The sequence below is a fragment of the Pinus tabuliformis genome, chromosome 4_1, assembly GCF_031772625.1.
Source record: "Pinus tabuliformis cultivar Carrire ecotype Pingquan chromosome 4_1, CPIR1, whole genome shotgun sequence".
NCBI classification, from domain to species: Eukaryota; Viridiplantae; Streptophyta; class Pinopsida; order Pinales; family Pinaceae; genus Pinus; species Pinus tabuliformis.
This window is the reverse complement of record NC_142303.1, coordinates 258,804,459-258,830,215: the sequence shown is the minus strand read 5'-3', so window position 1 is coordinate 258,830,215 and position 25,757 is coordinate 258,804,459.

Genomic DNA, 25,757 nt, shown 5'->3' with positions numbered 1-25,757 from the left:
AACTAGCCTTTACATTCATCTTTCAGTAATTAGACTCCTTTGAGTTCAGTAGAAGAATGGTTTGGAACCCTAATGATCAAGTGACCTAGTTAAGGGAAATTATTGCCAAATACCCCCACACCATCCAACAGTCAACCTTCACTCTTCTTCGGTGATTGTAAAGTTCTCTCTTTGACTATAGGGGAGTTAGAGGATCCCTTAGGTGAACAACTTGATATATTTGAAGCACCTATTAAGGAGGAGGAAGAAGAAACCATTCCACATACCATACCATGACTGAAAAAAAAAAAAATGCACGAGTGATTTTCCCATTAGGGAGACTAATGGATATCATAGGATGAAAAATATAAGCCCTTCATCCCTTCCTCACTTCCATGGCCTAACCTTAAAGGACGCTGATACATTTTTATTTGAGTTTGTTATTTCCTGTAGAACTTATGATTACACCTCTGATGAACAAAAGTTGAAGTTGTTCCCATCCACCCTTAAGGATGCAACCTTGTGCTGGTTCATGGGTCAACTTAGGGATAACTTTACTACATGGGCACAAATGAAGCAATAATTTTACAAAATGTACAAGGACTATTGTAGGTCCAAAGACACCAAAGAGGAAATATTTATAATGACCATTGGACCTGATGAATCCCTGGAGGACTATGAGGAAATGTTCCAAATCAGTTGTAAAAGGGCTAGATTCATGCCTGATCTGCAATTGCTCAAGTTAGTCCTTGTTAGAGGAATCAGGGAGGACATAATGGAAACCCTAAACATGCTATCTCAAGGAGATATATATTATCTAGACTATGACAACATCAAGACATTAATCAAAAACCATTAGAGGGTTGTTAGAAAGAAGAGTAGGGATAGTCAAGGTTTGGCCAGTTCCTCTTCCTCCACCACATCTATCAAGAATGAAATTGGAAACATGTTGGAGGACTTTAAAAGTGAAATGTTTCCAATCTTTTCTTTGCAAATGGAAACCATGCAGATCAATAGGAAACAGGAGGAATTAAAGAGAGCTTGAATTCCTTCTTTGTCTGGATTTAAATCTATATACAAAGTGGTAGAAGGTGGGGCTGAACAAATCTATTACGTTAATCAAAGGAGGTCTCAAGGACCTCAACCATACCAGTAGGGGATTCAAGGTGCATCTTACTACTATTATCATCCCAATCAGAATGCACCTCTTCCCCCTTGATTCTCCTACTCATCCTTCATGGCCCACACCTTATCCTTGGTCTTATGCACCTCAGTATCCTCCCCAACCTGCCAATCAACCATTTTAGCCATATTTTTCTACACATCCTCAGTGGAATACCCCATCACAAGGTTGGAGGCCTCAATTCAACCAAACCCCTACTTTACTACCTCCATCTCCATCTCAACCACAACTCATTCATCTCTTTCCACCTAAGAAACCTCAGATGTCTGCTTAACCAAATCTGAACCCGAACAACAAGAAGGCACAACAGGTCTATAGTGGAGAGACATCTTACTTTACATATGATGTGGAATTTCAAGAAATTAACTCGAGGTCCAGAAGAGTACTATGAGATAACCAACCTCCATATCCACCTGAGGAGTTTGAAGAAGAAAAGGAAGAGAGTGTTCCTAAAGCCAATCCACCTCCTTTTTTCTCAAATATTGATCCATCCTAACCAGCACACCCCATAAGAGACTGAAATTCTAGTAGAATTGAAAACTTGTGTGTTAAAATCCCACTCCTCCAAGCTATCAAGGATTTTCCCATCTTCAATAATCTTATAAAAGAGAAATTCTTCAAGCATCATGGGGGGAGAAAGAAAGACAACCATACCATCAATGTCACTGGTCAATTGTCTGATCTAATATTGGGGAGAGTGGTTTGCCAAAGTATCTAGACCGTGGAAGTCCTGTGGTGGATGTGCAAATTGATGGCATCATTATTCCCCACACCTTGATTGATCTTTTGGTTGCCATCAATATGATGAATAAGGAAACCATGCTCAAACCTAACCTCTGAGGATCTTTGAAAAAGACCACAATAGTGCTGCAACTTACAAACAGTTCCACAATGGCTCCTGAGGGAGATCTTAAGGATGTAATGGTCTCTATTGATTCCTGGTATTATTCTATTGATTTCCTAGTTCTTGTAGAAAATATTGTAGATCCAAAAGCTAATGCAATTTTCAAAAGCAAGAGACAATTATATACTTCTAGTCTTTACAACGGAAGCCCATCAACGTCGAGGTAACAGTAATCAACATAGGAAGATAATTAAAGGCACTTAACACAATAGATATCCTAGGAAATCCACAACTCAAAACCCCACTATCTATTCTGTATTAATCCGAAAAGTCAAGATGAAATTACAATGATTGTTCTCTCTAGAACAATCCCATCACCCCATAAATTCAATCTTGAACTCATAAGAAAGATCAAGGAGAGATCTTGGCCTCTTCACAATCTCTCCAAGTCTCTATTCCAATGTGTAATTGCTGTGAAGGATAGCTTGTATTTAAAGGAAAATAAAGCCTATAAAAAATTCCCAATCCCTCAAGGATCAGTTCCTGAATGCATGAACTATTAGTGCAACTCCGAAAAATCTAAAACAAATAGTACAATGTCCTTGCACTCTATTCTCAACTCGGTCTTTCTCAGAATCGACATGCATGAGTTTCTGATGAGTAAATATTCAGTTAACTAGAGTAGCACTAATGGAGTTCATTAGTGTCACCACTAACTGTTAACTCATTATTAGTTCCCTTAATCAGTTTAATAATTAATTTAACTGAACTCACTCATGAAACCGAGTCTTCTATTTTACAACTCAAAATTAGCTCACACTAGAATCCTATAAAGTAGGCAGAACATACACGTGATGACAAAAACACTTCCAACTCGAATTCCTAAGCTAAGTAAGTTTAATAAAATTAATTAACTAATTTTAAGTTGCGCTGAGAATAGAATTCAAATTTAATTCATAGTTTAATTCAAGGACAAATTAAACTAGAATTTCTTGTTTCCATTTCTCAACACTCTGTCTCAACAAGAAAGGGATTATCAATTACCCCAATCCTATCTATGTGAAACTAAAATTTACATCTTGACAATGCCTTTGTCAATATGTCAACATATTTCTCCTCTCTGGGAATCTAATCTAAAATCATGATCCACCTCATTACATAATTGCTAAGATCATGATACCATATATCAATATGCTTGGACTGATCATGAAAGACTAGATTTTCAAAGAGTTTGATACAACTCTGATTATCACAATAAATCACTGTCGAATCGATCTGTTAACCAAACAAACCAACCACGATCTTCCTCATCCAGATAGCCTCACATGCTTCCTGACTTGTAGCCATGTACTCTACCTCTGTCAAACTGAGCAAAATTGATTTTTGTTTCCTAATATATGAAGAAACTATAACTAACCCAAAACTAAAGATCCCTCCTATTGTGCTCTTCCTCTTGGATGGACACCCTACCCAATCTACATAAGTAAATCCTTGAGGATTCCCTCTCTCTTTCCTTTTATACCATAACCCAAACTGAGTAGTACCTATGAGGTATACTAATACAACTTGGTAGGCCTAACCATCATGTGGCTAAGCTGGTTAACTTCATAGCACATATTCAGTCATGTTCTCCCCAAGTACATGAGTGAACCCACAAATTGTCTATAAACAGTAGCTCTCATTACTTCCCCTAAAGTAGCATCCTCCTTCCTCCAGTTACCATCTAGAGGAATCTCCATGGGTTTACTTCTCTCCATGTGAAATCTCCTGAGTAGGTCATTGGCATACTTTCCCTGACATACAAATAAATCCTCATCTCCCTGCCATACCTCCATGCTAAGAAAGCAATGCATGAGCCCTATGTACTTCATCTCAAAATCTCTTGACAGGCCCTCCTTGTAATAAATGATGAGCTTCTCATCACCTGTCTGTATAAGATCATCTACATAAATTACAATGATCAACAACTTACCTTCCACCACTATGTGATACAGGTTCACATCTGCTTCACTCTTCATGAAGCCCAACCTAATGAAGCAGCTCTCTATCCTGGTGTACCAAGCAAGTGGTGCTTTCTTCAGCCCATACAGTGCTCTCTTGAGTTGGCACACATGACACTCACGGTCCAAGGTTTCAAAATATTTGGTTTGCTCTATGTACACTGTTGGCATTATGATTCAAGTGTTGTCCTTGATGGCAACTCACTCAGAGGTTGGTACATGTGCTCAGAGGTTGGTACAGGTGATGGCAACTTAATCAGAGGACAGATCTTAGTACAGCATGCCAAGAAAGTTCATACACGCAGGTTCGTTAAGCCCAAGTCACGTATACAAGCAGGTTCACTATATACCAAGTCACGTATACACAGGTTCTCTATATATCAAGTCCCATGTACACGCTGGTTGGCTTCAGTAAAAGTGCGTGTATGTGGAAAACTTATCTTTGGTCCACGGCGGTTATTCCTTGGAAGTTATGCCTATGGTTTTGGACCTTGATGTCTCGACGAACGTGTTGATCCCTAGTTTTGAAGCTGATGGTATTGGGTTACTATGGTTTTGGACTGTGGTATTGTAAAGGGCCTAAGGCTATATAAGGAGAAGATCATAAGGCAAGTAGAGGGTAGCATTGTGTGTCTGACGAAGTGAGAAGATCTGGTATCACTGTTTATCTGTTCGGGACGCTTGGCAAGGGTCGGATCTGACAGCGAAGGCATAAGTAATTATTTCTAGATCTGCACGCGGGTTGCCTTTGGAGAAAGCGCGTATACACGCGGTTTTGGTACAGTGAAGTAGCGTATGCATAATAAGATTTGATATTTCAGGTTGCTGTTGATTCAGGTGGTTGTTGCAGAGTTCTGGGCTCTGGTTTGGGTTCTGCGTTCTTGATGACAGGGTTTCAGTGATTCAGTATTGGGTTGTTTAATGAATTATGATGCAAGTATAAGTTGATTATTGTATTGCAGTAATGTTTGTTTTGTACTCTTGGATCCAGTCTGAAAATTGATGAAATGTGGTCCCTGAAGGAAAGAAGGTTGTAGGGTCAGCACCTACGTACTAGTAAATGGATCGGCTAGTACAAGAGCTGAGGGGGTTGTAGCTCCCTTCCAGAAGTAGTTGGAAAACGAGAGAGGGTTGTAGCCCTCTGCAGGTTGTAGCCTGCGTACTGGTAAAGGACTGCACCAGTACATTGTAAAAGAAGTTTCTTATTAAAGAAGAAAGAGACGAATTGCAGCTGGTGGTTTTCACCCACATTGGATTTCCACCTTATATCATGGTGTTCATGTGTGTGGCTCTTGTGTGATGTTCTGTTATGTTATACTGCACTTGTTTACTGTTAATATGCTTAATAATGTTCTGATGCATTTACTGAAGATTAAGCTAACTGAATTATAAGATCTCTGGATATACGCTAGTTGCATTAGACACAGTAGCGTGTACACGTGGGTTCACTTAATTGAAGTAGCTTATATGTTTCTGAGTATGAAATTGGAAAGGTTTTACTGATCTGATAATACTGATTCACCCCCCCCCCCCTCTCAGTATTATTTCCAACAATTGGTTTCAGAGCAGGTCCTTCAGAGGAAGCTTGATCGCTGGAAGGAAAAGATCCATCAGAATGGCTAATCCAGAAAGAGAGGCACACATCAGGCCACCAGTCTTTGACGGGAACAATTTTACTCACTGGAAGATAAGAACCACTGCACATCTACAATCACTTGGAGCAGAAATTTGGGGAATCGTAGAAGGAGGATACAAATTCCCATCAGCAACTCCTACAGATCCAGCAGAGAAAAAGCAATATGAGCTCAATGCCAAAGCTGTTACTGTCCTATTGAGTAGTTTGACACAATCAGAATTTATGAAGATCATGCATTTCAAATCAGCTAAGGAAATATGGGACAAAATCGTCACAAGCTACGAAGGAGATGATCAGGTAAAAAGAGCAAAGCTTCAAACTCTCAGAATCCAGTATGAAACTCTTAAGATGCATAGTAATGAAAGCATAGCTAATTATTTTCTGCGTATGGATGAGATTGTAAATTGTATGAGGGATCTGGGTGAAGAATTTGAGGAAGTTGTCTTAGTTGAAAAGGTTTTGAGATCTATGTCTGCTAAATTTGATTCTAAAGTATCTACCATAGAAGAAAAGGAGAATGTGCAGAAAATCACCATGTCACAGCTTCACGAGATCTTAACTGCTTTTGAAATGCGACAAGAGGTACCACCAGAAGCCGCATTCGAAGTGTCAGAGGAAGAAGATGAGGTAAATTTTGTCAAGAATCTTGAACGGGGAACTGGACGGTTCAAAGGTAAGCTACCTTTCAAATGTTTTCTATGTGGTAGAGTTGGTCACTATGCTGCTAGATGCCCTCATAACAAAGGAAAGATATCTGAAGAAGATGGTCGAAGCTATTATACCCATATTACAAGTCCATTCAATGATAGTGAAGATATTAGAAGTCTCATGGCACATGAAAAGAAGAATGCTTCATCCAATAATAGCAAAGATATTAAAAGTCTCATGGCACATGAAAAGAAGAATGCAGAAACTGAAGAAGTTACCAAATTAAATGAACAATTGGAGACAGTAACCAGGGTAAGGGAGAAATTGCAGGATGTAGTAAAGGATCAAAGCATAACTATTCAAAGGCTTGAATCAAAGATCCTCTCTCTAAAAGAAGATCTTAAAAAATCAAGAGAACAGAACAAAGAAGCTCTTGAAGATCAAGAACATGAAGTGATCAAACTAAAGCGACAAGTGGAAGAAGGAAGAAAAGCTGAAGAAGACCTAAGGAATCAGTATCTGATAAAGGAAGAACAACATCAAGTTGAGGTAAATATCTTGAAAGGTAAACTAGAAGAAAAGGATAAGCTTTTACGATTTCAAGATAGTACTAAAGTCTTGGATGAAATTCTTAATAGCCAAAGGTCTCCTACTATCAAAACTGGTCTTGGTTTTCATGAATATGTTGAAGGTGAATCTAGTTCACAAGGTGAGGCAAGAAACTCTAATGAGAAATATGAAATGCTCAACAAGGAACAACCAAGGAAAGAAATTCCTCAAGGAAGATCCTTTACTCCTAACTATGGACGTGATAGACGATTATTTCCTCCACTGAATAATGTTGAATGTTATGTATGTCATAATCTTGGACATGTTGCAGCCAGATGTAGAAGTAGAATGGTTCAAGAAAGATCATCGCATCCCAGGTATTTCAGAGGATATTGCTTTGCCTGCAATGCATATGGACACAAAGCAATTGATTGTGATAGAAGGAACATGAAAAATATAAGGTGTTATACATGCAACAACTATGGGCATAAAGCAAGGGAATGCATGAGTAGATTTCAAAATTCAAAACAAGAGGACCATACATCATCACAGTTCCAGGAACTGAAGAAGACAGAGACAGAAAGGTGTGGCATAATTCAGACAGCTGACATAACAGACACAGGGGAATCTTAAAGTGATGAAATTCAGTATTCAATCCTGCATACGCTGATATAATGAAGACAAGTCGCGTATATACGCGAGTTACAGGCTGCAAAGTCGCGTATATGAAGAAAGGGCAGCAGAACAGACCCAGGTTCAGTCATGGTTGGCTCAGGCTCAGGGGGAGCAGAACAAACTCAGGAAATGGTTCAATCATGGTTGGATCACACTCAGGGGGAGCATATACTTCAAATCATTCATTGTTGGCATTATGGTTAGAAGTTGCTGATGAAACTAAATGATACATCTTGTTGTTTGATCAAAGGAATAGTATTGCAGGCTGATGCTTATGGTACAGATCTGAATGGCTGGTCTTAGAACCTGCATCTGCTCAGGGGGAGCATGGATGGATTGATACAACTTGGCATATACAAAGGGGGAGCCAAATCAGAAACTTCAGCATGTACTCAGCGGGAGTATGGACAGCAGTATGGACAGTAAAAGGTATACCAAAGAAGAGAATATCTTGGTCCACCCTTTGCCCTTGATGTCAAAGGGGGAGAGTGACTTGGTGTGGTAGTTGCCATCAAGTCCAAAGGGGGAGATTGTTGGCATTATGATTCAAGTGTTGTCCTTGATGGCAACTCACTCAGAGGTTGGTACAGGTGCTCAGAGGTTGGTACAGGTGATGGCAACTTAATCAAAGGACAGATCTTAGTACATCATGCCAAGAAAGTTCATACACGCAGGTTCGTTAAGCCCAAGTCGCGTATACAAGCAGGTTCACTATATACCAAGTCGCGTATACGCAGGTTCTCTATATATCAAGTCGCGTGTACACGCTGGTTGGCTTCAGTAAAAGCGCGTGTATGTGGAAAACTTATCTTTGGTCCACGGCGGTTATTCCTTGGAAGTTGTGCCTATGGTTTTGGACCTTGATGTCTCGACGAACGTGTTGATCCCTAGTTTTGAAGCTGATGGTATTGGGTTACTATGGTTTTGGACCGTGGTATTGTAAAGGGCCTAAGGCTATATAAGGAGAAGATCATAAGGCAAGTAGAGGGTAGCATTGTGTGTCTGACGAAGTGAGAAGATCTGGTATCACTGTTTATCTGTTCGGGACGCTTGGCAAGGGTCGGATCTGACAGCGAAGGCATAAGTAATTATTTCTAGATCTGCACGCGGGTTGCCTTTGGAGAAAGCGCGTATACACGCAGTTTTGGTACAGTGAAGTAGCGTATGCATAATAAGATTTGATATTTCAGGTTGCTGTTGATTCAGGTGGTTGTTGCAGAGTTCTGGGCTCTGGTTTGGGTTCTGTGTTCTTGATGACAGGGTTTCAGTGATTCAGTATTGGGTTGTTTAATGAATTATGATGCAAGTATAAGTTGATGATTGTATTGCAGTAATGTTTGTTTTGTACTCTTGGATCCAGTCTGAAAATTGATGAAATGTGGTCCCTGAAGGAAAGAAGGTTGTAGGGTCAGCACCTACGTACTAGTAAATGGATCGGCTAGTACAAGAGCTGAGGGCGTTGTAGCTCCCTTCCAGAAGTAGTTGGAAAACGAGAGAGGGTTGTAGCCCTCTGCAGGTTGTAGCCTGCGTACTGGTAAAGGACTGCACCAGTACATTGTAAAAGAAGTTTCTTATTAAAGAAGAAAGAGACGAATTACAGCAGGTGGTTTTCATCCACATTGGGTTTCCACCTTATATCATGGTGTTCATGTGTGTGGCTCTTGTGTGATGTTCTGTTCTGTTATACTGCACCTGTTTACTGTTAATATGCTTAATAATGTTCTGATGCATTTACTGAAGATTAAGCTAACTGAATTATAAGATCTCTGGATATACGCTAGTTGCATTAGACACAATAGCGTGTACACGCGGGTTCACTTAATTGAAGTAGCATATATGTTTCTGAGTATGAAATTGGAAAGGTTTTACTGATCTGATAATACTGATTCACCCCCCCCCCCCCCCCCTCTCAGTATTATTTCCAACATACACCTCTTCCTCAATCATGCCATTAAGGAAGGTAGTCTTCACATCCATTTGATGGATCTTCCAACCCATCTGTGTTGATAGTACCAAAATAGATCTGATTAACAACTACCTTGCAATAGGAGAAAAGGTCTCATCATAGTCAATCCTCTCTACCTGTGAAAAGCCACGGGCCACAAATATGGCCTTATGTTTTTCCACACTACCAGCTACAACTTTATTTACCTTGTAAAGCCAATGAGAGCTCACAACTGACTTGTCCTTCGGTCTCAAGACCACATCCCAAATAATGTTTCGAACTATGGAATCATATGCCTCCACCATCACATCAAGTCAAGCCGGTTGTTGCACTGCTTCCTGAAAGGAAGATGGATTTCTCACAAAACATGCACCCATATGTGCCATGTATCCATTGTACCTCTTTGGTGACCTCCTCTGTCTGCACTGAGAAGAGGCTGCTCTCACATTCTCCCAATCATCATCCAACAATTTGTTAGCCTCTCTAGTGCACTTTCTTCACTCTCTAGAAGACTCTACCTGAGTGTATGTCTCCACTCTCTAAACCTCTACGTGTGGTTGCTTCACATCAATCTAAGGCCCCTCAACCTTAGGATATAAAAGCTCCTCATCTGCATGTAGCTCAAGCTCCCTCTCAAGGGATACTTGCATGGTCTTCTCCTCATCGAACCTGATTTCCCTACGAACCACTATCTCCGACTGTTCAACATGTACACCCGATAATTGTGGGATGTATTAGTGTACCCCACAAATATCCCCAACTACGTTGTTGGATCAAGGTTCTTCCATGCATCTTTGGTCACGCGACAATAAATTGATGACCCAAAAGTCCTGAAGTGACCAACATCTAGCCTCTTACTACAATAAGACTCCTCTGGTCTCTTCATCTCAAGTATTTGATGTGGGGTACAGTTCTGAACATAAAACACTGTGTTTCATACCTGAGCCCACATGTATAGTGATAGGCCCTGATCTTGCAACATCACCCTTTCTTCCCCTACTATGCTGTTGTACATCCTCTCGGCAACCCCATTTTGTTGAGGATTATGCGGTTTCGTCAACTCTCGTTTAATACATTCCGCTGCATATAAGTTCTTATACTCATTAGACACATACTCACAACCATTATCACTCCATAGAGCTCTAACATTCTTGCTAGACTCTTTCTCTACCAATGCTCTGAACTCACAAAACTTTGTGAAAGTTTGATTCTTTTACTGCGTAAAAAATACCCAACATTTATGAGAATAGTCATCAACAAATGTATTTGGCTGTGGATGTTGTCGAGAATGGTCCACACACATCTGAATGGACTCTCTCTAGAATAGAATTTTCTTAACTGTGTCTGTCTCCAAAGGAAGACTTGGTGTATTTTCCCAATGTACAACCCTTGCATGTATCAACTTGCTCGGGCGTACCTTTGCCAAGATTTGTAGAGATTTTCTATATTATCTTGAAAGCCCCATGATGCAAGTGGCCCAATCACCTATGCCACAACTCATCAACGTCTCGACTCAACATCTTTTCCACTTTTGAACTCAAAGCAACACAATCCTCTACCTCTATCTTATAGAGATTCTGAACTCGAATCCCTATCCTCTTTACTTGACCCATGCCTATGTATCGAAAGAACGCCATTCCTTTCAAAAATATCACATCAAAGCCTCTATCCTCAAGCATGGAAATGGATACCAAGTGCTTCATCAATCCGGGTACATGCATAACATTCTTCAAGGTGACCATGCTCCCTCTGAAAATTAATAGTGCAAACACTAGTAACACTATACTTACCGCCATCACCCATCTCAATATGCATCTTGAGATCTTTCTCCCATAGTTAAAACTATACTTACTATCATCACCCATCTTGATATGCATCTTGAGATCTTTCTCCCACAGTTCACACTATAATTACCATCATCACCCATCTCGATATGAATCTTGAGATCTTTCTCCCACAGTCACTGAATAACGCTTTGTCGCTAGTCATGTGGGAAGCTTCACTGTCTAATTACCAAACACATTTCATCATTTAAGACACCATGTATGCAATGAGGGAAAAGTCCAATTCGAATTGGGAGGTCAAAGTCTCACCCGCTACTCCTCCTAAGGACTTCTCCTTGGACTTCTTCAATGGACAATTTGTAGCAAAGTGACCCATCTTGTGACAATGAATGAATTTAACTTTTGTCATGTCGTTCTTCTTACCTACATGATAAGAATCTGATTTGGAATGGGAAATTTTACCTTTCCCCTTCCTTGCATTAATTTCTAAGGGACAGTTCTCTTCATCATCAGTCTTTGATGAAGAGCCATCCTTGGTGTTTGTTATAGACATTTTTGTGCCTTACAGCATTGAGCATGAAATGTCCATAATTCAAGGGATCCAAAGTCCCTAAATATGTTGTTACAGCTCCTAAAGGAACAAGGTCAACCAATGACAGCTTCTCCCAGAAGTTCTCCACCAAAAACCACTCAGAAACAGTCAATTCAGGATCAATTCAGAGGCTCCACTAGCTGTCTACGCTGAAATGCAGAGATTACACTGGCTAGGTGCACTGCAACGCAGGTAGAAGCACTACCAGGGTGCGCTGAGCGGGAAAGGACAAATGGCAAGTTCATTCAACGAGGTGGAAAGACCCTGGAAGCTTCCAGAATCTTCTCCAATGACACTTGCCTCAATGAATTCGACTAGTGATGAGTAAGAGGTTCTCAACCTCCAAGTGGAAGCAAGGACTGACAGAGAGAAGCCACAAGTCAAAACATAAGCTGACTCATCCTCTCTGCTTACATCTATATATGGATCTCTCACCCAGAGGTTCAGGAGGCTGGAATTTTGTACTTTGCAGAGAATTGCTGTTGGTTTGAGATTGGGATTAGTACATTGGGTGATTTATGCTTTGTTGGAGGAGAGGAAGGGATTCCTTTGCTGGGAGGTAGATGCTGGATTAGAACTCACTTGGTTGTATCTCCTCTTGGACTTTCTTATTTCATCAATAAACTATTTGAGTTTCTCCTACATGTTGTGTACCAATGATGTGTTGTTATGCTTACATGTTTAGCTTAATCTGATCTTGAGCTTTTTATGAATGTATATCTGTATCTTTGTGTAGCTTCTCTCTCTTGTGATCTTGCAGGAATTCGGTGAAGCTGGGCCGGTGAAGGAGCAAGAAGCTGGGAGCTACTGAAGAGAGGAGAGATTTGGATCGACAAACTAGCGGAAGATACAGGTTAGTTGGATCCTCCTTCCTCACTTACATTTCATAAAGAAGAATACTCGAATAAGTTTACCTGTTTGTTGCTAAGGCACTATCACCTCTTAGAGTGGGATAGGGTCATTCCGAATTGGATACTTTTCCCAACAACAAATTGGTGACTCCACTGGGGAGAGTATCTTGTTAGTTTATTTGTGTTTCTATTGTTGTTCTTCCCATAAACTCAGGGGTGTTGAATCGAAATGCATTTTCCATTTTCAAATGAAAAGTAGAGATCTGCCACTCTAGCCCACTCACTAGGCCTGTTTTTATGATCTGAACAAACTGATCCACAAGTGCTCTAACATCCCTTTGTGATGGATCTTAGTCCTCCTTTAAATCATCCTCCTAATTGTACCTAATTGATAGCTTTTATCCGGCCAAAAACTGTAGATTTAACTGCAAACCGTAACCCAGAACCCAGAAACAACTCTCGTTTCTGCTTCAGCGTAGACTCTGTGAAGAGGTTCTGCATTTCAACGCAGGTCTCGTGAAGGCTACCTGTGCTGAATGTCAAATCCTCTGTGTTGGGAGTGCGCTGATCAGTCTTTGCCTTGTGCAGCTGTGGTTCCCTGCTTCCTTTTGCTCAGTTTTATCTCTGTTTTTTGCAGCCTGTTATCAGTCAGTGTACCTATCTGAAACCCCTTTTCTTTGCCTCAATTCTGCCTCAGTTGTATAAAGAAACTGTATTTGTTCTTTGTGTATTTGTTACATCATTTGCAGTTTCCCATTACAAAAGTAAACTAGTCATACTGTCGCCCTTAGATCTAGACCTGTCATAAGTGTCGTTTTGATCTTAGGAGTGAGTTTGTTTGCTGTTCACAATTGATTGAACTTTTACTTTTGTTGTTTGGTTTGAATTTATGCATTTCTAGTGTCGAAACAAGTAAATCATAAGGTGTCGTAATCGTCTTTTTGATTTTGAAAAAGGAACTTGTTTATGTTTTCACTTGAAATCGAATTCAAATTTGTACAACAGCTTTCTTTTTAGGCATCAATATTAAGAAAGTGAAAACAAATACATGAATTTGTGCATTTGCATTTTGATAGTTTGCATGCTTTGATTTAGGGAAAAGTGCATTACAGTGTGCTCTATGCTCTTTGAGAAAAGTTTGTATCTTCCTTTCCCCCTTGTAGCTAGGATTTTCATTGTTGAAAAGATATAAAAGCTTGCTTATCATCTTTAGATTGCATTTAGGAATTGTATCATACATCTCGTGGTGATCCAAAAAGGCAAACTTCTAATAAATATCAACCTAAAATAAATTGAATGAACTTAACAATGCTTTGTAACTTAACGCACAACATAGAGGTCTAGGCTAGAGACGTGTTCCGGCGTCGTAAAACCTGGTGACTGTCGATCTTGCTGATGGTTGGGTGATTCCTCCTGAGGGACGATAGCACCAGTACGAATTGTGCTCCCACGTACCGTCGAGTATATATTGGGAGACCCCTATAGGCATAAAACCTTTATCCTTAGGAAGCCTTGTCGGCCACCCTACTGATCGCAATGCACTGAACACAGCATTTGGGAAGATTGACCGCTAGTACCTTAAAAAGTATTCTGTGGTTTTGCGAAAAGTTTGGCACACCCTCTACCTAGAACTCCAGAGTAGTTCCTTTTAGCCTTTTTCAGACTCTATAACGGAAAAAGTCCATCCGATCATTTGTCACTTCGGGCTCGTTAAAACATCGAAGGAGACTAGAGTCATCTTTAGCTTTTTCTCGACTCTTTAAAATTGAAAAAGCAAGTTGTGTCTAAAGCGTCGTTAAAATTTATTTTAAACGGAACAATCACCCCTTTTTCCTGCGTTGGTCTTTAGGTTGAGAAAATGGAACCCACCAACCAAGGAATTCCCCCTGGTGGAAATCCTAGTCCCTTCTCCTCTTGGGGAGATGTTGGTGCGCCCCATATGGCCACATTGTCGCTTCCAGGACTGACAATTGGCTTGCCGGTCTGGCTCTTCTCAACCAATGTCGTTCAGAACACCATTATTCCTGAACAGTCGAATCAACAGTTAGACCAGTCCAGAGTTTCCCACCAGCCTTCTACTTCCTCTAATTCTTCCTCCCCTCCTTCCTCTTCGCTTGACGGAACTGGTAAAACAAAAAACTAGGTTCCTAAGGAGAAGAAGGAAAAGAAGAAGAAAGAGAAGAAGAAGAAGGAGCCAAAAGCGACTGGGGGAAAACAAGTGTCGTCTGACAGAAATCCACACACAGCACTGACTAGGCCTAAATCGCCATGTGTCATATGCAAGGGGGACCACTTCCACAGAGATTGTCCCTGCATCCCTCGGATACTAACGGACTGGTCTCCCCATTTGCACAATCTGGTGGCATCAACCTCTGATAGCCATGTTGAATGCATACCGTCAACTAGCGAGAGTGAAGTGCTTGGACAAAAAGGGAGAGCTAGATCTCCCTGTAGACTGTGCGAAGGCAGCCACGCCATCCACCATTGTCCCTTCTTAGACGAAGCGAAAAGAGTTTTGGATGATCTGTTGGCATTATGATTCAAGTGTTGTCCTTGATGGCAACTCTCTCAGAGGTTGGTACAGGTGCTCAAGGTTGGTACAGGTGATGGCAACTTAATCAGAAGACAGATCTTAGTACAGCATGCCAAGGAAGTTCATATACGCAGGTTCGTTAAGCCCAAGTCGCGTGTACACGCTAGTTGAATTCAGAAAAAGCGCGTGTATGTGGAAAAGTACCTTTGGTCCATGGTGGTTAGTCCTTGGAAGTTGTGCCTATGGTTTCGGACCATTGTGTCTCGACGGGCGTGTCGATCTCTAGTTTTGAAGTTGATGGTATTGTATTACTATGGTTTTGGCTCTTGGTATTGAGCAAGGCCTAAGGCTATATAAGGAGAAGAAGATCATTAGGCAAATATATCTTTCGACAAGGCTTGAATATCTAAGAGAGAAAGAGATCTGATATGCAGGTTCTGGGTTGCTTGATCTAAGCCAAGGAGAGATCACATCGGTTGATGGAAGACTAGATCTAAGGATAGATCGGGATCTAATGGTTTGAAATGCACTATCATGATATGGTTGATTATGCGTATTTCTAGATCTGCATATTGTCGCAATGTTATGTTCTGGGTCTAACTAATGTCTGGTACAGCTGCAAATTGAGAAAGTTTATTTTTAGATCTGTACGCAGGTTGGCTTCGGTAAAAGCGCGTGTATACGCGGGTTTTGCTCATTGAAGTAGCGTATATCTTTTGAAGCTTGATTTTGGGTTTACAGTGGGGTCTGACTGTTATTGCAGAGTTCTGTAGTCTGCTCTGTGTTCTGGTAACTGGTGATTGACAGGGGTCAGTGGTTCAGTGATTCAAAGTTTGGTTGTTTTATGCTTCAATGATCTGTTGTGGAAATTGAATGAATTGTGGTTTTCAGATTGTAATGTTGTGCTTCAGGAATATCCAAGTCTGAAAATGTATGAAAAGTGATACCTGAAAGAAAGAAGATTGTAGGTCAGCACCTACGTACTAGTATCCTGGCTAGTACAAGAGCAAAGGGGGTTGGAGCTCCCTTCCAAGGAAGTTTGGAGAACGAGAGAAGGTTGTAGCCTTCTGCAGGTTGTAGCCTGCGTACTGGTATAAGGCTGCACCAGTACAAAAGATTGTAAACTGAAGTTTCATATTAAAGAAAGATAGAGACAACTTGCAGCAGGTGGTTTTCACCCACATTGGGTTTCCACCTTATATCTTGGTGTTCATGTGTGTGGCTTTTGATCTGTTCTGTTATACTGCACATGTTTACTGTTAATGTGGTGAATAATGTCCTGATGCACTTAACTGAAGAATAAGCTAACTAAATTGTGAGTTTTCTTCTTATACGCTGTTTTACTTAGTCACAGTAGCGTGTACACGCTGGTTCACTTAACTGAAGTAGCGTATATGTTTCTGAGCATTGAAAAGTTTGATTGATCTGATAATACTGATTCACCCCCCCTCTCAGTATTATTTCCAACAATTGGTATCAGAGCAGGTCCTTCAGAGAAGCTTGATCGCTTGAAGGTAGATCATTCATCATGAGCAACTACGAGAAAGAAGCATCAATCAGGCCACCGGTTTTTGATGGAACAAATTTCAATTATTGGAAGGTAAGAGTTACTGCATATCTTCAATCTCTTGGTACAGAAGTTTGGAACATTGTAGAAACAGGCTATGTTTTTCCTTCAGCTACTCCTACAGATCCAGCTGAGAAAAAGACATATGAAACAAATGCAAAGGCAGTCAGTACTCTATTAGGAAGTATATCCCAAACAGAATTCATGAAGGTCATGCACTTCAAATCAGCAAAAGAGATATGGGACAAAATGATCACTAGCTATGAAGGAGATGAACAGGTAAAGCAAGCTAAACTTCAAACTCTCAGGATTCAATATGAGACTCTCAAGATGTATAATGATGAAAGTGTGGCTAATTATTTTCTTCGGGTAGATGAGATTGTTAATTGTATGAAAAATTTGGGTGAAGAAATAAAAGAGACTATAGTAGTTCAAAAGATTCTAAGATCATTATCCCCCAAGTTTGAATCTAAAGTATCTGCAATAGAAGAAAAGGAAAATCTCAAAGTTCTCACTATGTCTCAGCTACATGGAATTCTAACTGCTTATGAAATGAGAAAGGGAGGTCCATCAGACAGAAGGGAAGTTGCTTTTAAGGCATCAGGAAAAGAAGATTACTATGAAGCAAGCCATGTTCCAGAAGAAGAGGAAGAAGAATCAAATTTTGTCAGAAATCTTCAAAGGGGTGCTGGAAGGTTCAGAGGTAAGCTACCTTTCAAATGCTTTGCTTGTGGAAGAGTAGGTCATTATGCTGCAAAATGTCCTTATAAGGATAAAGGAAAAGAACCTGCTAGATGGAACAAGAAACAAAGTGCAAATAAGAAAAGCTACTACACCCATGAAGATAGTGATGGCTTATCAAACAGTGATGAAGATGAACAAGGTAATAAATATAAGCTGTTAATGGCATTTGAAGATGATGATTATGAGGATGCTGTAGATGTGGATAATCTCTATAATGAAATTACTAGACTCAAGAGATGCATAGAAGAAAAGAGTGTGATCATTGATACTTTGCAATTTCAAATTGATGAAAAGGAAAAACATCTTGAAAAACTAGAAGGTGAAATTGTTGGTCTCAGAAAAGAAATTGAGAAAACAAAAGCTATTAATCTTAAGTTTGTCAAAGGATCTGAAACTTTGGATGAGATTATCAATGTGCAGCGGTCTCCTCTAAACAAGACAGGTTTGGGCTATAATGGAGAAACCTCTCAAGCATCCACCTCAAAAAGTTATCTTGATGCAGCAAGAAGAAATGAGCAGAAGAACAATGAAGATAATCAGGTAAAGCAGGGACGAATTACAAACAGAAACTATCAGGGACAATCCTTCTTAAGGGTGAACAAAAGCTACAACCAACCACAGGTAAAATCTTCTCAGTTTGGCACAAGAATAGATGAAAATAGAAATTACAATCAGTTGGCTGGTAGATTCAATAACCGCAGAAGCTTCTTCAATGGACAATGCTTTTCTTGCCATAACTTTGGTCACAAAGCAGCTCAATGTGTTGCATATAAAACAATCATGACTAGGGAAGCTCAAAAACAAAGAAGTATGACAGGGATTACAAAGAGGACCTATAACAACTTTTCGGTTCTTGAAAATGAAGTTGAATGTTCTATTTGCAATAATTTTGGTCATAAAGAATCTGAATGCAGGAGCAGGTTTCAGGAGAAAAAGGAACAAGCCACGAGCACCAAAAAATGGAGAATAAAGGAACCTCAGACAGAAAGATGTGGGATAGCTTTTTATGCAGAAGGACAGGAAAATCTATGGTACATTGACAGTGGATGTTCGAAACATATGACAGGTGATAAAGAAAAACTTGAATCTTATTCTACTTTAGAAAAGGGAAAGAAAGTTTCTTTTGGAAATGATACTCCTGCAACTATAAAAGGAAAAGGTATTGCTCCTTTGAAGGAAAAGGTCAAGGCTGGAAATGTTTTGTATGTTGATGGATTGAAGCATAATCTACTAAGTGTCAGCCAGATGTGTGATAAAAAAACCGAGGTTATTTTCAGATCGAATGGATGTCTTGTTCGTGATCTTGATACAGGTAAAACAGTTCTCAAAGGCAAAAGAACTCCAAATAATCTGTACATATTTGAAGAAGGACAACAACAATGCTATCTTAGCAAGGATGAAGAGCACTGGTTATGGCATCGAAGGTTGGGACATCTAAGCTTCTCACAAATAAGGAAAGCATGCAAATATCAGGCAGTTCGCGATCTTCCAGATATCAAAATTCCAGACAACACCATATGCAAATCTTGTCAGTTTGGAAAGCAAACCAGAACTAACTTTCCAGAGAAGGAAGGATCAGCTAGCTTGCCTCTTGAGCTAGTCCATACAGATGTATGTGGTCCATTTAGGAAAAGGACACCTCGAGGAGAAGAATATCTGATATTATTCATTGATGATTTCTCAAGGTTTGTTTGGTTAGGGCTTATGAAGCACAAAGATGAAGCATTCGAAAAATTCAAATCCTTCAAAGCATTGGCTGAAAATGAATCAGGACACAAAATTAAGTGCCTCAGATCTGACAGAGGTGGGGAGTTCACATCAAATGAATTTTTCGATTTCTGTGATGAACATGGGATAAGAAGAGAATTCTCTACAGCTAGAACTCCTCAGCAAAATGGGGTTGTGGAAAGAATGAACAGAACTATCCAACAAATGGCTCGTGCTATGCTCGATGAATCAGGTACTCCTGCAACCTTCTGGGGTGAAGCTGCACATGCTGCTGTTATCATTCTTAACAAAACAAATGTCCGAGTAAACAGCACTCAAACACCTCATGAGCTTTGGAGTGGTAAAACTCCTTCCGTGAAGCATTTCAAAATCTTTGGGAGCAAATGTTATATTAAGAATACTGATGAGCAACTTGGCAAACTTGAACCTAGAGCAGATGAGGGCATTCTTCTTGGTTATTCTCCACATAGCAAAGCATACAAGTGCTACAATAAAAGACTTGGCAGAATTGTTGACAGTATTGATATAGTGGTTGATGAGAAGGGATATATTCCTAGGCAAGTTCATCATGAAGACATTGAAGAAGATGAAGGTTACTCTCAAAGGCGAAATGATGAAGAAGAAGAACCTCAAGAAGAAGAAGAATCTCAAGAAGAACCAGAGGAGCAGACAAGAATAGAAGAGAAGACTCCATCCAGATATGTCCAAAAGAATCATCCAGAAACTCAGATTGTGGGGCAGAAAGAAGCAGGAGTACAAACAAGAAGGACACTTGCAGAAGCTTCAAGCTACTTGGCTCTACTCTCCTCCATTGAACCACAAAATGTGAAAGAAGCATGCAAAGATGAATGTTGGGTCAAAGCAATGGATGAAGAACTTGAGCAAATCGAAAAGAACAACACTTGGGAATTAGTTCCTAGACCAAAAGATAAGAATGTAATAGGAACAAAATGGGTCTTCAAGAATAAATTAAATGAAAATGGAGAAGTAATTAGAAACAAGGCCAGACTTGTTTGTAAAGGGTATGCACAGCAAGAAGGAATAGATTTTGAAGAGACCTTTGCTCCTGTGGCAAGACTAGAGGCCATCCGAATGTTCCTTGCTCTCTCAAGCTTTCAAAACTTCAAGGTATTTCAAATGGACGTGAAATCAGCCTTCCTGAATGGAGACTTAGAAGAAGAAGTATATATTGAGCAGCCAGATGGTTTCATTCTTGGGAATGATCCAAACCTTGTATGCAGATTGGAAAAGGCACTCTATGGGCTCAAACAAGCTCCAAGGGCTTGGTACTATCGGTTGGACAAATATCTTCACCAACAAGGCTTTTCAAAAGGATCAGCAGATAGCAATCTCTATATAAAAGTTGAAAATAACAAATTGCTAATTCTTGTTGTTTATGTAGATGATATTATTTTTGGCAGCAATGAAGAGACTATGAGTCAAAACTTTGCCTTGGTTATGCAGAAAGAATTCGAAATGTCACTTCTTGGAGAATTGACATATTTTCTTGGATTGCAAATCCAACAAAATGAAGGAGGTATCTTCTTGTCTCAAACCAAATACCTCAAGCAGATCTTGAAGAAGTATGGCATGGAAGAGTCAAAGCCAGTTTGTACACCCATGGTTACAGGATGCAGCCTCAGTGCTAATGATGAATCAGCAGCAGTTCACCAACCCACTTATAGATCCATGATTGGGAGTTTGCTTTATTTGACAGGTACTCGACCAGATATTACACATGCAGTAGGAATGGTTGGAAGATTTCAAGCCAACCCAAAGGAAACTCATCTTCAGGCAGTCAAAAGAATCTTCAAATATCTTCAAGGGACCCAAAACTATGGCTTATGGTATCCTAGAAATACAGATCTCACTCTTCATGCTTACACAGATGCAGATTGGGCTGGAAGTGTGGATGATAGGAAAAGCACAAGTGGTGGTGCTTTCTTCATGGGTTCCAGATTAGTATCTTGGTTCAGCAAGAAACAGAGTTCGATTGCCTTATCTACAGCTGAAGCAGAATATGTGGCTGCGGCATCTTGTTGCACACAACTTCTTTGGATGATGCAGACCTTGCAGGACTTTCAAATCACTTGCACTCCACCAGTTTCTATCTTATGTGATAATACTAGTGCAATCAGCATTTCAAAGAATCCAGTCATGCACTCAAAGACCAAGCACATACCAATCAAGTACCATTTTCTCCGGGAACAAGTGCTTGAACAGAAGGTCAAGTTGGAGTATGTTCCTTCTAAGGAACAAGTTGCTGATATTCTCACAAAACCACTGCCCAGGGAAACTTTTGAATATCTCAGACAAAAGCTGGGAGTAGTTGATGCTTCATCCTGCTGTTGAAGCTTGTCTGTTCTACAGAAAAGTTGGTATACGCAAGTTACGAAAGGTATATACGCGTATACACGCGGATTTATGGTGGGAAAGTCGCGTGTAAGGTGTACGCTTGTTGCAGAGATTATATCCGCGTACATACGCTGTTTTATGCAGGAGAAATCGCGTATATGAAGTTCTGAACAGCAAGGGAAAACTCTGGAGTTCTGAACAGCAATGGGAATGTCAGAATTCTTCAGGCACAGTTTCAGGGGGTGCAACAGGCACAGGTTCAGGGGGAGCAGCTTAAAAGTCTCATAAAGCATTGTTGGCATTCAGATGTTTTGGTTGTTGGTTTCAGGAGAAGGAGCTCAGAAAGAAATCCTGGTTGCTGATCTAACAAGATGTTTATCAGATGCTGCTGGTGCCTTTCCTAAGTCTTGGTCTAGATCTGTTGTCTCTATGTCATGTATCTCTCTTGTCATATCTCTTTTATGGTGTCAAGGTCATGTAACGGCCTATGTTGGTTTCCCCTCTATGCCTGGGATGAATGCTGTAATATAATTGGTTGTTTCTGATATGTCCCCTCTTGGTAGGGAGTATGGATGTATGTATTGAGTCTTTTGGTAATAGGAAGGTCTCTTATGGTGTATAAGTCTTGGTTCTTGTTGAAGAACATCTTTTGCAGATCTGGCCTACTGTCAGGGGGAGCACGAGTCAGCACAGCCAAGCAGAGGTATCAGCATGTCCTCAGGGGGAGCACAGCCCTTTGCCCTTGATGTCAAAGGGGGAGAGTGACTTGGTGTGGTGGTTGCCATCAAGTCCAAAGGGGGAGATTGTTGGCATTATGATTCAAGTGTTGTCCTTGATGGCAACTCTCTCAGAGGTTGGTACAGGTGATGGCAACTTAATCAGAAGACAGATCTTAGTACAGCATGCCAAGGAAGTTCATATACGCAGGTTCGTTAAGCCCAAGTCGCGTGTACACGCTAGTTGGATTCAGAAAAAGCGCGTGTATGTGGAAAAGTACCTTTGGTCCATGGTGGTTAGTCCTTGGAAGTTGTGCCTATGGTTTCGGACCATTGTGTCTCGACGGGCGTGTCGATCTCTAGTTTTGAAGTTGATGGTATTGTATTACTATGGTTTTGGCTCTTGGTATTGAGCAAGGCCTAAGGCTATATAAGGAGAAGAAGATCATTAGGCAAATATATCTTTCGACAAGGCTTGAATATCTAAGAGAGAAAGAGATCTGATATGCAGGTTCTGGGTTGCTTGATCTAAGCCAAGGAGAGATCACATCGGTTGATGGAAGACTAGATCTAAGGATAGATCGGGATCTAATGGTTTGAAATGCACTATCATGATATGGTTGATTATGCGTATTTCTAGATCTGCATATTGTCGCAATGTTATGTTCTGGGTCTAACTAATGTCTGGTACAGCTGCAAATTGAGAAAGTTTATTTTTAGATCTGTACGCAGGTTGGCTTCGGTAAAAGTGCGTGTATACGCGGGTTTTGCTCATTGAAGTAGCGTATATCTTTTGAAGCTTGATTTTGGGTTTACAGTGGGGTCTGACTGTTATTGCAGAGTTCTGTAGTCTGCTCTGTGTTCTGGTAACTGGTGATTGACAGGGGTCAGTGGTTCAGTGATTCAAAGTTTGGTTGTTTTATGCTTCAATGATCTGTTGTGGAAATTGAATGAATTGTGGTTTTCAGATTGTAATGTTGTGCTTCAGGAATATCCAAGTCTGAAAATGTATGAAAAGTGATACCTGAAAGAAAGAAGATTGTAGGTCAGCACCTACGTACTAGTATCCTGGCTAGTACAAGAGCAAAGGGGGTTGGAGCTCCCTTCCAAGGAAGTTTAGAGAACGAGAGAAGGTTGTAGCCTTCTGCAGGTTGTAGCCTGCGTACTGGTATAAGGCTGCACCAGTACAAAAGATTGTAAACTGAAGTTTCATATTAAAGAAAGATAGAGACAACTTGCAGCAGGTGGTTTTCACCCACATTGGGTTTCCACCTTATATCTTGGTGTTCATGTGTGTGGCTTTTGATCTGTTCTGTTATACTGCACATGTTTACTGTTAATGTGGTGAATAATGTCCTCATGCACTTAACTGAAGAATAAGCTAACTAAATTGTGAGTTTTCTTCTTATACGCTGTTTTACTTAGTCACAGTAGCGTGTACACGCTGGTTCACTTAACTGAAGTAGCGTATATGTTTCTGAGCATTGAAAAGTTTGATTGATCTGATAATACTGATTCACCCCCCCTCTCAGTATTATTTCCAACATGATCGTCCGGTTTCACCGTTACGACTTCCTCCTGGATATAAAAAACTCTTGCCGAGTCCTTCGTTAGTTGAAAATCCAGCTGGCCCGCTCAAGTGGTCAGCTGAAGCGCCAGTCATTGAAGATGAATCAACTGAATCTATACCCGACGAAAGTCAAAAGGTCAAGGCGGCAGTTGACCCGGTCTTGTCTTCAGAGGATTTATCTTCGAATGATACAGTCACTGAAGAGAATAAAGATGACACCATCCAAATTCTCTTCATCAACACAGACTCCGACGAGCACGGGGGCACTCCCCCCATTCCTTTATCACAGGAAGGAAGTTTGTCAGAGCGATACCCGGCCATTTACTCGGTCCCACCGCCAAGCAACCTAGTTGTCTCCTTCGACTGGAACCAACTAGGCAGACCCCGTTTGCCAGCAAGCATACCATTCAGAATTATCGTCCAAATATACAGAATGGTCATGGCTGGCACCATCATTGATGAAGGGACATCTGTGAGTATCCTTTCCTCCACTGCTTGGAAAGTGCTTGGTTCGCCAGTGCTTTTGCCTGAAATGAGAAATCTGACAGGCTTTGATAAAGGAACCAGTCGACCTTTAGGGATCCTCCCCAATGTGCCTATCACATTGAAAGGGAAGACCGTTCAAATGAACGTGATGGTCATTCAAGGACCCTTGGATTATAACCTACTCCTTGGACGAGACTATATATATTGCATGGGAGCCATCGTCTCCTCACTCTTTAGAGTAATGTGTTTTCCGCACGAAGGAAGAGTGGTCAAGCTCGTGGACCAGCTTTCATTTCCTGGATCACGCATCGCAAATAGTCATATACCATCCCTAAATGGTCTCTTCACGCAAGAAATGTCTCAACCCACGGTCCGTCCTCCCGAAGAGCGCGAGTAATTCGGAGGGATATGACTGGAACCCAGGGGGCATGCGTCCTGGTCTGCTTCGGCAGGAAAACTTTGGGTATAGGGTAGGTTTCCACGGGAGAATATGACTAGTCCGTACCCCGTCCGTGATTGGAAGAGGGGTTGTTCTAGAATAAGATTCTTTTGTCAAAGAGCGGTTATTTATCTGTTTTTTGGGTTAATCGTTTCCTAACTTGCATAAAGAAAGGATGCGGGGCATAGCTTTGGTAAGGCGCAAGCTCCATAAAAAATGGAATCTTACATGAGACATTCTTATCATATGACTGGATAATCGAGCAGTTTTAGCACATAGTTCATGCTCGTTAAAAAATAAACATAAGAATGAGTAGTGTTTTTCCGCGTTTAAGCTCGTTAAAAAATGAACTATCTTCCGGTAAATAACCACCGTGAATGTAACATTATCAGCCATTAAAACCTTGGTCATGTTTGCACCGTCACCTCCACTTTTCCATTGGCTGATCATTCACCTCCATATGATTGTTTACCCATTTTGAGGAACAGCTGCGAAGAGTGATTTCACTAGCCATCCTTGTGACACTGCCGTGATTGGAAAATTCCAACTCTTACCTGGAATCAGCTGCTAACCTGTTTTATCACTCGTTCCTCAAAAGATGAGTCTTCTTTAAGCTCTTTTCATCTGACTCGTAAAATATGAAAAGATTGCCGAGTTTTGGCCTTCCAGCTCGTTAAAGCGACCAGAAGTGCTATCCCTCCTCTAGATTTTAATCTTTTTGGACCTGAGGGATTATTGCACAAAAAGATCGAGCGCTTGTTTTGTTCGGCTCGTAAAAACTATCGAAAATTCATCCCTTCTGTATTGTTTTATACTTTTTTGGACTTAAGGGATTAGATGACGAAAAATGACTTTCGAAGTTGACTTTAAGTACCTTTTCAAACTCTCTATAAATGAAAAGGATCGAGTTATCTTTGTCGTTAGACTCGTTAA